General features: G+C 57.6%; 1 protein-coding gene across 2 annotated transcripts in view; it reads left to right on the top strand.

The window, feature by feature from the left end:
• Positions 1-4,355: 4,355 nt before the first annotated feature.
• ZMAT4 (zinc finger matrin-type 4) overlaps positions 4,356-14,238 on the top strand; it is a 59,497-nt gene continuing 49,614 nt past the window's right edge. For both annotated transcript variants that reach the window (XM_086767908.1, XM_086767907.1), the window contains exon 1: positions 4,356-4,433. The gene's annotated coding sequence lies outside the window, so the exon portion shown is untranslated. The remainder of the gene's footprint in view (positions 4,434-14,238) is intronic.

The following is a 14,238-nucleotide window of genomic DNA, read 5'->3' as shown; positions in this document are numbered from 1 at the left end:
CTCCTCTTTACTCCTCCGTGCCTGCCGGCTCAGAAAATGGAGCGTGGATAGCACAGCATAGCCCAAGGGAGGGAAGGGAAACGGCGAGCACTGAGAGGAGCGGCAGGTGTTGCTGCGTTGCACGGCGGAGCATCATCTGCCCTCTCTCCAGAACTGACTCTGAATCCGCAGGCTGCCATCCAATTAGCGGCATTTCAGGGGAAGGCCTGGAACGGCGCCTTTGCTGTCCCCTGGGCAGCGTGGCATTTGCCACATGTCAGTTGTTTTACTGGGATGAGATAGAAAGCAGATTTTTGAAGTGCGAAATGTAGCTGCTTCCAGCCGTCCCAGCTCTGCCTGGCAAGGTGACCTGCACCTGGCTGGTCCTCGTCATGACGTGCTTGGGCAGGTTCTGCTGTGCCTTTGACGTGCCCCGGCTGCAGGCACTGAGCTGTGAATGCGCACAGGGGCTGGACCTTCCTGTGCCTCGTGAAACACCCCGGTACTGATGTTACTGTATTTGCCTTCCACCCGGTGCCTTTGCCCTGCCCCCTGACCTGTGCAGTGACTGCTAATTAATGAAATGGCTTTGAAGACAGCGGGTTTCGGTTTTTCCTCCCAGGTGAAAGGGGGTAAACAGCTTTTACACCCAGGGCAGATCGATAGTCCTGCAGGTCTGATTTTCCTTTATCCTCTGGCCACGCCATGCTGCAAGTTCTGCTGGCACGCTGGTAATTCCCCAGTCTGGAAGCATGACATGCCGAGTAAATGCCAAGTGTCCGTTAAGTACACTTTAGGCTGGACCAGCATGACCAGGTTTGACGTGGCTAACCAAGTGAGAACATTCAAGAGCTGAGTGACTGGTTCTTGTATCTCGAGCGCGCTGATGTGTAGAGGAATTCACCTGGAAAGCGGCATTCCTGTTGCCAGGGCACAGGGGAACGTGAGGATGCGAGCTCAGAGCCTCTGAGTACCCGGGCAGGGGTGTTTCAGCATCCTCGCTGCTGCCCATGCACAGCGGGACCCCAATTCAGGGCATCCATCGCTCCCTTTGCTGCCCCGGGGCTCCCCGCTCGCAGCTGGACCCGTGCGGTGCTGCGCGCTGTGCGAGGGCTCTTCCCACGCTGCCACGGGTGGCCTGGCTCCCTGCGCACCCTGATCTTTATGCCAATTAATTGCTGACCAGGTAACAGTTCTGTACTTAATTGGTGGTTGAAAAATATGTTGCTGAGCAGCTCTGTGGGGTGATGGATACTGTGCTGTGTGCTTGCTGTGGACAGTGCTTAGCTCGGCCTTTGGGAGGAAGCAGGGCTGATGGAAGAGAAAAATGAATCAATGTGGCTGCCCACCAGAGTCAAATTAGAGAGAAATAGATTTTTTTTTTTTCTTTCTGGAAGGGGAAAAATGTAGTGTTCCCATAGAAATAGAGGGAATTTGAAATATTTTGTAGCTGTAATGTGTTTTTGAGGAAGGGTAAGCTTCCTGTGGGCGAGGAGGTTGGATGGGACAGTCAGTTACTCGGCTGCAGAGCTGCCGGCGTCTCCCTGGGGGCCAAGGAGGGTCTGTGCCTCCCTTCGAGGCAGAAGGGAGATGCCCATTGCGTGCTGGGATTTCTGGCAGGCGCTGGACCTGGCCTGACCGGGCTGCTCCAAGGGGGAAGATGCCCTGGCTGGCTCATGCAGTGCTGCGTCCGTCAGCTCGGGGGATGTAACAGCTGCCGGGGGGCGCAGCCTGTGCGGGATCAGGCCATGCATGCTGGCGAGCGGTCTCCCCGTGCGGGTGGCACGTGCGCATCTCAAGAACCCAGTCAGACCGTTTCATTCCCAGCCAGTGGCATCTTGGTGACTCCGCTCATCTGTCTTGATCATCCGCTTCCCTGCGGCAGCAGAGCCTGTCCAGAGCCTCTCCCAAGCGGAAACGGCCCCGGTTTGTGCTCTGCTTTGTTCTGTGGCTGTGGTAACCTCTCCTTCTTTGGAGAATAAGATGTTAAAGAGCTTTTGAAAATGATCAAACCCTTCAGCTTCACTACTGTGATTAATCAATCACAGCTGCTGCTTTACAGCTCCACGTTTTGATGTGTTTCAGGTTGTTCCAAAGTTAGCCCAGCTCAGGGCCGGTAAACATGTTCCTGAGCCCAGCCTGGCTGCTGGGACGGAGCAAAAGCTGAATTTTCCCGTGCTGCGCTTTGTTCAAAGCCAAGGCTGCCCAAGTCTGTCCCGGAGAGCCATTGGGCAGCCTTTTTCGTTGGCACAAAGGAGGGCACTAATGAATTACTCATTCTCACCATTATTTTCTGTAGAACAGTTCTGCTCGGAGGCGTTTTGTCCAGGGAGCCTTGCGTGGGCTCACAGCTGTGCCGTGCTGGCATGCCGAGTGGCACCGCGGGGACGCTGCCAGGCTCTCGGGGAGACCTCTGGGAGAGTTTGGGGCTTTGCAGCCTCAGGGAGAGGAAATGTTCCCAGTGCCCACATGGCAAAGCAGCCTCTGCACAGCAGGTGTGCTTTCTGCTGGCCGGCGGGGAGCTGAGGAGCCTGCTTCCCCCGGGCTCTGGTTATCTCCGTTCATTTCACTGCCGAGAGCACAGAGCTGCATCTTGGGGCTGGCCTTGGGTTCCCTGGCTGCCTGTGTTTGGGGTGACAGGGTGGGCTGGCCCCGCAGCCGGAGCAGCAAGGCAGCCCAGTGCCCCCTAGGCTGCTGCTGGATGCTGGCACAGAGCTTCTTCCAGCAACAGTGTGGGCGTGAATGCCCTCGTGTCCCTTTGCTGGTGGCGGGGGAACAGGCAGCATCCCGAAATGCTCACTGGGCCCAGGAGCCACGGCGAACGTGAAGAAAGGCAGCTAGCACCCTGCGACAGACGGGGTGAGTGTGCTAGATGGCGAGAGGGTGCACGCTGACAGATTCTGAAGGATTTATTTTGTAAGTTATTTCCAACTTTTCTCATGCTGATGCTGCCATTACAAGGGAGCACGGGATGCTCCTGGGAATTACATAATCCTAAAAAGAAGTGAGGAAGAGACTTATGAAATACCTCTTCCCTGGATGGCAGCTGCATCATTGCAAATATTCTCTGATGTGCCCTTCTTAGCACTGAAGTGTCTGAGGCTCCAGGTGGCAGCTCTGAGGAGTTTGTGTCAATTTTGGAGGCTTAGATGCATGGCTTAAATGGTCCTTAGCAGTTATTTTTTTTTTACAGCTAAAGAGCCAAGCAGGATCATGGAGCATCACAGCTCGGATAGTCTGTAAAACTGCTGTCAAGCAGATCAAGCTGGAAATGGAAAAAAATTGCTGGTGAGGTCTTTAATCTTCTTTCTAATGTTTGTGTGATAGAGGGTGACTTAAAGTCCATGTCACCCCCGAGGTGGGGCTAGCAGGGGAAATGAAGTGTGCTTGGTGTTACCTGGCTTTGGAAGGGAGGGCGTTAAGGAGCCCTCTCATATCTGGGATGCAAGATGGGAATCACCCAGTTCCTCCAGGGTGCTGTCCCCACTGCCTTGAGCTGCAAAGGCTTTTCAGACGTCTGCCCTGCCCTGCAGAGACCCAGCACCCTGGTCCCTGCTGAGGGGTCTCACGGGAACAGGGGGAAGCAGAGCAGTGCCAGATGATGGCCTGTCTCCCGGTTCTGTGCATATGCACCATAGGCTGGAAATGTCTCCTGCCAGGCTGGAGCACAGCCTCTCTGCTCCCTCACATCCCCGTTCCTGACCTAACCTACGTGTAGGAAGGCTCCTGTGCTGGCAAATGAGGTGCCTGCCAAGTCAGCAAAGCTGGGACAGAGCCGGCCCTCGCCCTCCGTGTTCCGTTGCGAGCGCCAGGGAGGGCAGCGAGATGACATTGCCCTTGAAGTTCTGCGTTGGCAGAGGGAAGGTGCTTGGCACTGAGCTCGCCTGCACCCTGGGTTTCGGGACTTTCAGTCTGAGCTCTGGAGTGGCTTTGGCAGAGATTATTTGCACAAAAAAATAAGGGAAGTCCACTCTCCTCGGTTCAGCTGTGGCTGGATTTCAGAGTGGGGAGACTGGTTTGGTTTAAGCCTGGCCGCGCATTGCAGGCTCCCAGACGCCTGTGCGTGGAGCTGCGTTAGGGATTGTCTCCTCATCGTGTATGGCGTGCGGGGGTCTGCGGCCGCTCGGTTTCTCCTTCCCTGTTTATTGCCTTGCCCTCCCCTGCCGTGCCCCTGGGCTCCTCTTCACCGCACACCCCCGTCTCTTCCGCGTGCGGGCGATCCCGCTCGGGTGCGGGGGTCCGGGCTGCGGGGGGGACAGCGCCCGCCGGGGCGGGGGGCGGTGCTAGGACCCGCACCGCCTTGCGGGGCGCGGCGGGGCCAATCGCTGCGGCGGGGGCGGGGCCGCGGGGAATCGCCCGGCGCCTCCCGCGCGCCGGGGGCAGGAGCGTCGCTGCGGGCGCAGCGTGGCCGGGGGAGCAGCCCCGCTCTCCTGGGCGCGGCCAGCGGCACGAAGGTACCGACCCGCGGCGGCGGGCTCGCGTCTGTTGTTGGGTTTGGGGGGGAGTTGTCTGGGGAATCGGGGCTGTCTGGTGGCGGTGGCTGTGCGGGAGCGGCGGGGAGGGGGTCTGTTCGGCTCGCCGGGACCGGCTGATGGTGCTGGGGGGGCCGGTTGTGCCGCCCCCGACCTGCGGCGGGAAGCGGGGTGAGCGGCGTGCGCTGAACCGGCGGTGCGGCCCCTGCCCCGCGTCCGGATGCGCTCCCAGCGGGGTCTCCCCGCAGCGCTGCACCCACCTGTGAGCCCGCGGCCGGGCACCCCTCGCGCTGCGGGGAACTGCGGGGCGCCGGCACGGAACGGGCTGTGGGGGCGTGCGGCCGCGGGCTCCGCGGGCTGCGAGCATGGGTGCCTGCAGGTGCGGGAAAACGAGCCTTTTCCCTCTGCTGTTCGGGAAGTTTGGAGAACTTCCCAAGGCAGCACCGCTTCGGGAGCAAAGGCGCGTTTCGGGGGGGTGGATCTGAGCGCCGGGGCCGGGGGCGACAGCCCCGGGGGATAGCCGCTCCCGTGGGGAAGGCGGCTGCTGGACCCCGCGGGGCTGGCTCTGCGCGTCCCCGCGGGGCTGGCCGGCCCCCTGCGTCGCGCCCCTGTCCCCAGGCCCGGGAGCCTCGGCCAAAGCTGTCGCTTGCGGGGCTGCTGGGGGCTGCGGGAGAGATTTCCCGGTCACCGGCCCCGCATCCCTGGCGATGCGTGCCCGTCAGCTGGTGGTACCGGACCCGGGCGGTGCCCCCTCGGTCCCGGTGCTAAACGCGCTCCCACTGCCGCCCCCCGGGCAGCCGCGCACCCCTTTGTCCTGCTCCGGTGCTGGAACGACCTCAGCGTGCGGTGCTGGGTGAGGAACAAGATTTGCACTGCCTTGAGGAGACAGAAATCACTGGGTTGCGTTTTCTGCGTGAGATTGTGCTGTCGGCTCCCGCACGAGCACGTGCGATCCATCTGCAAAACACCGAGAACCGGCTCCGGCTGGGGAGAGGGGGGCCCGGGGGAGCGGGCGGATGCTGCGGAGAGGGGCAGCCTGCAAAGGGGGACGCTGGGCTGGGGGATTTCGGCTTCGGGGCTCTCGTCGTTCCACGGGAAAGGGACGGTGACCTGGCATGTCTCCTGCCACTTCTCCTTGTGCTGTGGGGTGGGCAACGGCGGGGACCCGATGAACAGTTTTGTAAGAGGTATTTGGATAAAGGTTGCTAGACAGTGACTCATCTGCTGTAGGAAGGGACGGGAGGGAGGGGCAGCACCGGAGCTTTCTGGAGTAAAAATGGGTCTTTCCCCCTGATTTTATCAGAAACAGGAGAGCAGGAATCCTTTATTACTCCCAGAGCAGTGTAGACCTGTCGATTATAAACCTCCTGATCCCAGTGTCCTGCTCCAGCACCGCCTGTATCCCTTGCCCTGGGTGGGTTCTGCTTTCTGGCCACATCCTGGAGTGGGATTGTTCCAAAATTAGGGTTGATTTCCACCCACCCGCCCTCCCCAAATCTGTTTTATCCAGTCATTCTTAGTCACTCTTGAGTCACCCCAAATAGTGGTCCTCGTCCCTAGCAGTTCACGCTGTGTTTCTGTGTGCGTACCTGGCTGTCTGGGCTGTGCAGGTTTCAGGAGTCACTTCCCTTGGCTCTCAGTTGCACTGTCTTAACTGTCCTCCTGCATCCAGGCTTCCTCCTCAGGCTTTTCTGCCCTGCCCTGCCCTCTCCTGCACTGAAAAGCCCAGGGGAGGTGGAGTGCTGCTGCGTTCCCCTTTCCCAGGTGTGCTCCGGAGCGTGTACCACATCCCTGACAGGCCTCCCAGCCCTTCCCAGCGTTGCTGACTGACCCCTCTTGGAAAAGTGGTGTCTACGCATGGAGATGTTTTCCTGATGTTTGCCTGGGTCCAGTTTACTTGCTGCTTCCAGTTTGCAGCCAGTTGATCCGTGCTGACTTAGCACTTTGCTCCCTGTGAGCAGCCCAGATTTCTCTCTCTGGGGGCTTTAAGGTGCAGTGTGTGGCTCAGCACCACCTGACTCCCCCTCTTGGTCCCTGGAGATTTACTGGGGAATGCTGATGGCCGCTCTGGTCCAGCTGTGGATTTACTGTCCTTGCCTGCAGCAGTTTTGCTGTTGAGGGGAGGAAAAAATCCCCAAACCCATCAACAGCCTTCCTCCCCTATGTCAGTGGTCAAACATAGACAGTAACGTGGTGATGTTCTTGAGAATGATTCCTTTGCAAGACGTAGCTTTTGACTAAAAGTCGGTATCTTTTTCAGAGCCTCTAATCAGACCCTTTTTCATTGCAAGGTGTTCTTCAGAGTCAGGAGGGCTCCCAGGGCTGGTCCTGGCTGCTCCGTGCACGCTGTGGCCCACGCTGTCAGATCTTGGTGCCTCTCTTGATTTGGGTTAAGCTCCAAGGAAAGAGGTGTGACTTGAGATCCAGAACTGGCTTGAGAGATCAGAACTGGGCCAATTTCTAGGCCAAAACGGGGCCAGTGGTGTTCCCAAGGGCAGATTTGGGTACAGAAATGGATGAAGGTCAAGGCTCCCATCTCCCTCCATTGCACAGGTGCCTTCCTCGCCGAATGCTGAGGGGTCATCTCCCTGACGGCTGGTGCGCAGGTAGCGGGACATGTGGAAGCTTTGTTATTTCTTACAGAGTGTGAAAAACACCCCTCGCTGAAAAGAACGGGACTTGCGCAGTGCGGCCGGGACTGCCCCCAGGAGTAGCAGCAGCCTCAGGAAGCGAGGGGGAAGGCTTTCCTCCACCTTCTCCTCCGCAGAGAGCATTTGCTGTGTTTGGATCCGCTGACGGGAGGTTCGACAGAGCCAGGCTTTGGCTTTGCTGTGTCGCTTCTGCAGCTGTGACCTTCAGGCGGCTTGTGGATGAGACGGGAGAGACACCGGCTTAATGGGATGGCGCACCTCTGCCCCTTTGTTTCAGTTCTCCTTCAATTTCCTGGGCACTTTGTTGGCACCACGCTCGATGTCCCCTGCCCTCCGGGGAAGGACGTGCCCAACGCTGCTTTCCGGGCTGGCTGGGGTGGTGGAGAGGCGAGCCCGTGCCGCTGTGGGGCACCCGTGCCATCGTGGGCTGCTGAGTCCTTGTGCCCTGGCCGGGGTGCAGCCCAGAGTGAAGCCCCAAGGGCACCCTGCTCCTCTCCGCAGAGTGCTTGAGCAATTTGGTTAAGTGGGTGCTTATTTATAGGCGTGTGTGGGTAAGTTTAGAAAGTCAAGAGGAATTGCATACGCATTTTTCTGGGCTGTAGCTTCTGTGGGAGCTGTGTATAGGAAAACAAAGGGCTTTCCAGGGTTGCTCGTGCCCGCTCAGCCTGGCTCCCGCACAAGAGCGTTCGGGTGTGTGCGTTTCTGGGCACCTTGCGAAAGACGCAGGCAGAGATTTCTGTTCTCCCTGCCTTTGCACCTCGGTCTGCTGACGGCTGCATTTCTGCTCGGCTCAGAGGTGTGAACGCTTCTACCTGCCTCCGCCGTCTGCTCCTGCAGAGCAGGAGATGGCGTTTCGCGGGGGACTGGGGGCAGCCACGCCATTTGCTTTCTCATTTATTAATTAGAAAGAAAGAAAGTTGCAGAGAGATCAGATTTTGAGAAAGACCCAGAGTTCCTAAATGCTCCCGGAGGATAGATCCCTAATCGCTCTCTAATTGCATTAGAGTTTAATTTGTTGTTGTTTATACTGTAATGTTCCCGTTCTTCCTCACATTTTGCTTTGTCCCATTAACTGGAAATGGCTGGAGAGGAATATTCTCAATGTTGAAACCTGCCTGTTGTGCAGTGCTTGACAACTTTTAGGCCTTTCCCGTGCTGGCGGGGACACGGGTGGCTGTCAGACTCCCCGTTCGGGGGGATTCGCGCATGCGGTGCGGCATTCGCCCTGCAAGGGCGCTTTGCCCCTGTGTGCGAGATTCGGTCCTGGGAGCTTTTGCAAGACTTTGCAGATCTGGTGACCCCCAATCAAGGGTCTGCTGGCCCATGGGTACGGTGGGGTTGGTGCCCCGGGCAGCGTTACTGCAGGCGCCTGTGCCGGTGGCCGCTGGCCGTGCGCCGCTGCAGGGCACCCGGGCGGACGGGCGGCTGGCAGGGTGCTGCCCCACTGATGAGGATGTGGCAGGAGGGAGAGGGCTCGTGCTGGTCGCCAGGAGCTTGCTCTGGAGCTGGGCATCGCTTTTGGAGGGAGGCGGTGGCTGCAGGTGGGTGGCGAGTGTTGGCTCCAGCCCTGTCGCCCCTCGGTGTCTGCGGGGCAGGAGGGAAATTGAAGGGAAGGGGTGTTGTCATCCCCTTTCCAGGACATGACAAAAAGCCGAGCCGAGCTTGCCCCAGAGCAGCTCGCGGGCAACAGCACTTCAAAGGGCTCCTTTAATCCGTGTCTCCAGAGCACAGAGCGGGAGCAGGTCTGGAAACGCAACCGGGGAGCTTCACGAAGGGCTGTCAGGAGCTTCGTTTGGAAAGCGATGGGGGAGAACATCGCTCCTCTTAATTCCGAAGCAGAAGTACACTGTTTTTGTCTTGTTAAAGGGGAGATGGAGTAGAAGATGTAGTTAAGCTTGGACCTGCTTCTTGCCAGTATGTGTTTGTTGGTGAAACAAATCCTCAACGCAGGAGAGTATAAATAAACATTTCAGTGCATCAGCCTCCGCACTTGGCCCTGGAGGTGTCACCTACCTCCCCCTTTGATCTGCTGGCTTATATGTCACATATGTGTCACGTGTGTGCGTGTCATTTGGGGTACCGGGGCGAGGCCCCAGCTGCCCTGAGCTGGAGGGGATGAAGCCACACGTGTGGCTCTCAAAAAGCGGTGTCAGTGCTTGGAGATGCGGGGAACTGCGCTGTGAACTTAAAACCGCTCCTAAATTTGATCCAGCCGCGTAAAAACCGTGGGTGGACTTGGTGGCAAAGTGAGACACCGGTATTTAAAGCTATCTGGAAGGACACAGCCGCAGACGTGACACCCAGCAGCTAGCTGCGCATATGAGGCGTGCACAGGTTCCAAAATTACATAAAATGGAAAAAGCTCCGAGCGCTGGATCCGCGGCACCCGGACTGGCTTCTCGGAGACCCCAGGAACACGATGGAGTTGAACACCCACGGCTTTTGAGGCCGTAAATTAATCAGTTGAAACCCCTGTGGTGTCAGTTAAACCCGTGATACTCTGCAACTCCTGATTAATCAGTTAACCCCCTGATGCTGTGCAAGCTCCTCTGTTATCTGAAATATAATAAGCACGTGTGAGCTGGTATCAGTAACAGAGGCAGAAACTTGCGTGCCCTCTGCGCACGACTGAGGTCTTTGGGCTGGCCCGGCGTGGGCGCAGCGCGGCCAACCCGAGCCCGGGGTTTTGACCCGGATCACGGCACAGAGGTGCTGCCTGTCGCGCCCGTGCCTGGGAACGATCTGGGGTCTGCGGACATACGCGCGTGCTCTTGGCGCACAAGCGGGAGCCCAGAATGATTCGTGGGATTTTTCCTTCCCCCCACACAGAAAAAGAAATGAAAACATTGGTGTGTGCGTGCACGGGCCGCTGGTGTGTGGGACGGCCGAGCGGGCTCCGGGGTCGGGTCTCACAGCAGCAAGGTGGCCGCAGATCCAGCGTGGCTCTTTGCAGCCCTGGTCCCTCCCGTGGGAGAGCAGCCAGAGCCACGCTGGGATCACTCCAGGCTGCGTGTGGTGCTCAGCAGTGGCGCTTGTGTTCCCGCGGTCGGAGCCGGGCTGAACCCCGGGGGCATGTCACCTGCTCCCAGCCATACCCGTGTGTCACAGGACACCAGCGTCTTCCACATCCACGCTCGCCTCCTCAGTCCACGCTCGCCTCCTCTTTGGGCTTCCCGGAGCCTTGGCTTCAGTGGTGGCACATGGCAGAGAGAGCCGGAGTTTAGCTTGACTTAAAATGGAAACTAATTAATCAGTTTGTGTTTTCCACCCTGCGATGTCACTGGTGAAAGTGTCGGGATGATAACTGTAGGCCCAACTCCTCATCTGAAAATATTGAGCAATTATACGAGTTTGTGACAATATTATTTCCTGCCACCAAAGATGCTCCGTGACACTACTAACTGTAGCAATAATTAATCCATCTAATTTTCGAGTGCACGACTGTAGTTCACAGGAGTCTGGCAGGGACAGGAGGCACCTGGAACATGGGGACCAGTTATTTTCTCTCTTTGATTGTCAGGGGTTTTACAGGAACTCCAGCCTGCCGAGCTGATGCGGAGGGGTGCCGGCTGTGGCCCCCTGCGCCCTGTGGTGCCGCCCTCGCCCGCTCCTGGGGCACTGGCTCCTCCTGACACAGGCTGGGGTTCACGGAGGATCCCCCACACGCAGGGACGGGGCAGGGCCTGGATGGGGTGTGGAGACAGGGATGTGCGGAGCTGCTTTGCTCTGTGTCTTGCTCTGACACCAGGCAAGAAATGAGATTGCTTTTGTATGAAACACGTTAATTTGTTTTAGTGCCTTTCTGTTGCTTCTCAGTACCGCAGGGGATGCCTAATAAATCCTGTAGGAACGGGAGTCCCCAGGTTATGCGGAGAGGGGGAGGCCTCTCCAAACCCTGGGGTGGGAGCTGGTGTCCGAAGGGAGCGGTTGCTGCGCAGCCCCGAGCGTGCCGGGCTCCGGCCCTTCTGCAGCGGCAGATTAATTTCTCACTGATGAGAACAGAATGGTTTGCGTTTCTGGAGACCCTTTCGCACGCGGAGCTGGAGCACTGCAGTGGCTTTGATGAACCCGTTCTCGCTGCTCGTCTGTTGGTAAGGGAGAACAGCGGTGTGGAGGCTTTTCCAGAGGGGAAAATGAAGCAGGAATTATCCGAGCGGCTTGCTGAAATGCTCCCAAATAGAAGGCAGGTCTGACATAAGACTTAAAAGTCTAGCGTGCTTCTGGTCCATGTGGATGGGCACGGGAGATGCTCCTGCTTCTTAGAAGAACACAGACAAAAGGAGGATTGTGTTTTTTCTTTTTTAAATCAAGGACGGGCAAAGAAAAAGAAAAGGCTGTGTGGGAGGGATGTAAATGTTTTATGTTTTATCTAGGATAAAGCTCCTTGTTGTTTCCTGTTGCACACAAAGCTAATTGACAGGTTACATGATAATATGAAGGAGTTTAATGAAATCTGCTGATACCCTTTAGAGGATGTGGAATTTGGCTGTGCAATTAAATTAGGGCAGGGGTTTAGCTGCTCCATACTAACTAGGGGACTTAGACACAGAGCATTTGCATTCCTGGTATCTGGTTTCTAAATCATTTCATTGATTACAAAGAGCTCTGCTATGGCAGGGGAGCAGTGGCTGGAGGGAGCGGAGTCCATCAATCATTACAAGCAGGGAGGGTTCCCGGCCAACACTGCCTCGAGGAGACCTGGGCGCCTGTAAATCCTCACCGGGCGGCCATTGGTGGGGCGGCTCTGGCTGGCAAATATCGGATGTGTGGAGGATGGGAGGGGTTAAACTGATTTGGGGTTAGCGCTGTTGAGGCGGAAGCTGGTTCTGGTAAAAGATGCTTCAGCTTAGCCAGCTAGACCAGCGCGCAGCCTTTTATCGAGGAACCCAGTATTAAAATAATCCTCCATCAGTGATGGGCAGATTTGTTCTTTGAGGGCTTCTTCTAAGCTCGTTGCCACCTTGCACAGCTTTGGCTCTTGGGTTTCTGCGCTGAAGCTGATGGGGAGTGACAAGCCCTGATTATGCAAAGTACCAGAGGCTACGAGCTGCAGGCACGGGATTCGGCTTGACTCGCTTCCTGCTGTTTTGTACATTATTAGGGAGCCACAGGAAAAAGTAGGTCCTGCCTATCCAAAAATAAACGTGCTGTCCTGATTGTAATCACATAGGCTGCACGGGAGCCACTTGCCGGCTTCTCCCCCTGCATCAGCGCAGCTCTGGCACTGACGCGCAGGCAGGAGCCGGGGCAGGGCAGCAGCAGCACCTGACTTTCGGGGTGCCCACAACCTGGCAGCGTGGACCGCGCTCTGGGGAGGCTCAGAGACTGTTTATGCCTCTCTTCCTGAGAAACCACCGTTTCCATAGCAACCACGAGCATCACATGGTAACCCTGGCTCGGCAGCATGCCAGCCCTCAAGGCTCCTCGCTGCACTCCGTGCTCCCAGCCTCGCGATGTCCCGACGCTGTGCGGGATCCCTGGGGCTGGGGTCCCAGAGAGGCTGGGGACCCGTGGTGCTCGTGGCTGGGGGCACTGCAAGAGCTGCCAGAAATGCATCCATCTGCCGAAGCTTGCAGGGTCGGTTTTAACCCCTTATTTCAGGAGGGTCCTGGGCTGCCCCCGCTGCTGGGGGGCCGAGCTGTGCCAGCCAGCCGCGCTGGAGCGAGTGCCAGAGCCCCCTCCTTGAAGTGTGCAGGATGCAGAACTGATGCCCTCAGTCACGAACCGCGATTGTTCTTCATTCAGTTCCCACAAACTTTATTCAAGCAGTCACAATACATCGATCTCCTTTTTAAAATATATTTTTATTCAAGTCAGCACATGCTTGCAATTAAATCCTGCCACACGACGTGGTGTGAATAATTAGAACAATCCATGTTATAACCGGATACACGTGTTTGTAGGGAAGGGACGGTGCCACTGTCAGAACTGCAGTGTAGCTCCCTTCAGACTTGGCAGCATCTGGCCAGGGCGTGCTGTGTCCACCGGGTGTTTTTCTTGGTTGGTTCTGCCGTTTATAATGGTACCAGTACCTCGGTGATGCCTGTGATGGGAAGCAGAGGTGGGAACATCTGGCAGCTCCCCCCCGTCCCACTCACGAGTCTCAGGAAATTCAGGGAGAGATCCCAGGTGAGATCCTGCTTCCGTGGCTGGATCCCACATAGAGGAGCGAGCAACTGCTCCCTCCTGCCGCGTGCCTGCTGTCGTGGTCCCGTGGGCATTTCTCACGCTCTGCGGGGAGCAGGGCAGCGCTGGGGAGCGAGCACAGAGACGTGGGCGCCCTGGCCTCCGTGGCATGGGAGCTGCGTGGCACTTTCCAGAAACATCATCTCCATCTGCTGAGGGGACACCGTTGCTGTCTGAGCGTCCCTTTCTTTGTCCCAGCAAACATCCAGAAATAGGTCCCAGCAGAGGAGCAATTTGGCTGCCTGTGCTGGGGGATGTTGTGTGAAGTTGGGTGCTCGGGGTGCTCAGGCTGAGACTCGTCAGCGCCAAGGCTCCGGCTCCTTCGTGTTGCTCTCTGCAGCCTCCCCTCGGTGTTTGGACACATGCAGCAGACACGTGCGGGATCTCTCCTGCTCCCTGGCTCATGCCACATGCAATCTCGCTCTGGTTTTCAAGGCTCCAATAAAGCATGTCAAAATGCATCAAAGGCTGAGTGCAGAAGTGAAGCAAATTGACTCTGGAGAGGATTTCAGGAACGGAGGGAGCAGGGAGACAGCAGATAAACCCCAAATCAAGCAAGAATTGCTGGGAAAGTGAAATAGGCAGAGAAGGCAGATGTGCAGCACAGCTGGAGGGACACAGAGCATCTCTGGTTTGGCAGAACAGGAAGAACTGGAAATAGCATGCACAACCTCCAAAGATACAGCTCGTAGCGAGCTCCTCGAGGCAGGGACGGGACTGTCCGGGCCCTGTCCCACCTCCGCCGAGGCCGCAGAGGAAAGCGAGCGAATTCAGGCGCGGGTGGAGGCTGCAGATCCCGTGGCTGCGAATTCGGCCTCTCGCACCAGGCTGGGGGCTGCCTGGGGTCCTGTCGTCACTGTGGGACGGGGCGTCCTGTCCTGTCTGCGCCTTGATGCCCTTCCCGGGGACGGGCGCAGTGCCCCACGCCGCAGCGCCGTGCTGCTCTGCTG

This window comes from Chlamydotis macqueenii, chromosome 27, assembly GCF_036417535.1.
Source record: "Chlamydotis macqueenii isolate bChlMac1 chromosome 27, bChlMac1.mat, whole genome shotgun sequence".
In the NCBI taxonomy this organism is placed as follows: Eukaryota; Metazoa; Chordata; class Aves; order Otidiformes; family Otididae; genus Chlamydotis; species Chlamydotis macqueenii.
This window is presented reverse-complemented; position numbering and strand designations above follow the sequence as displayed.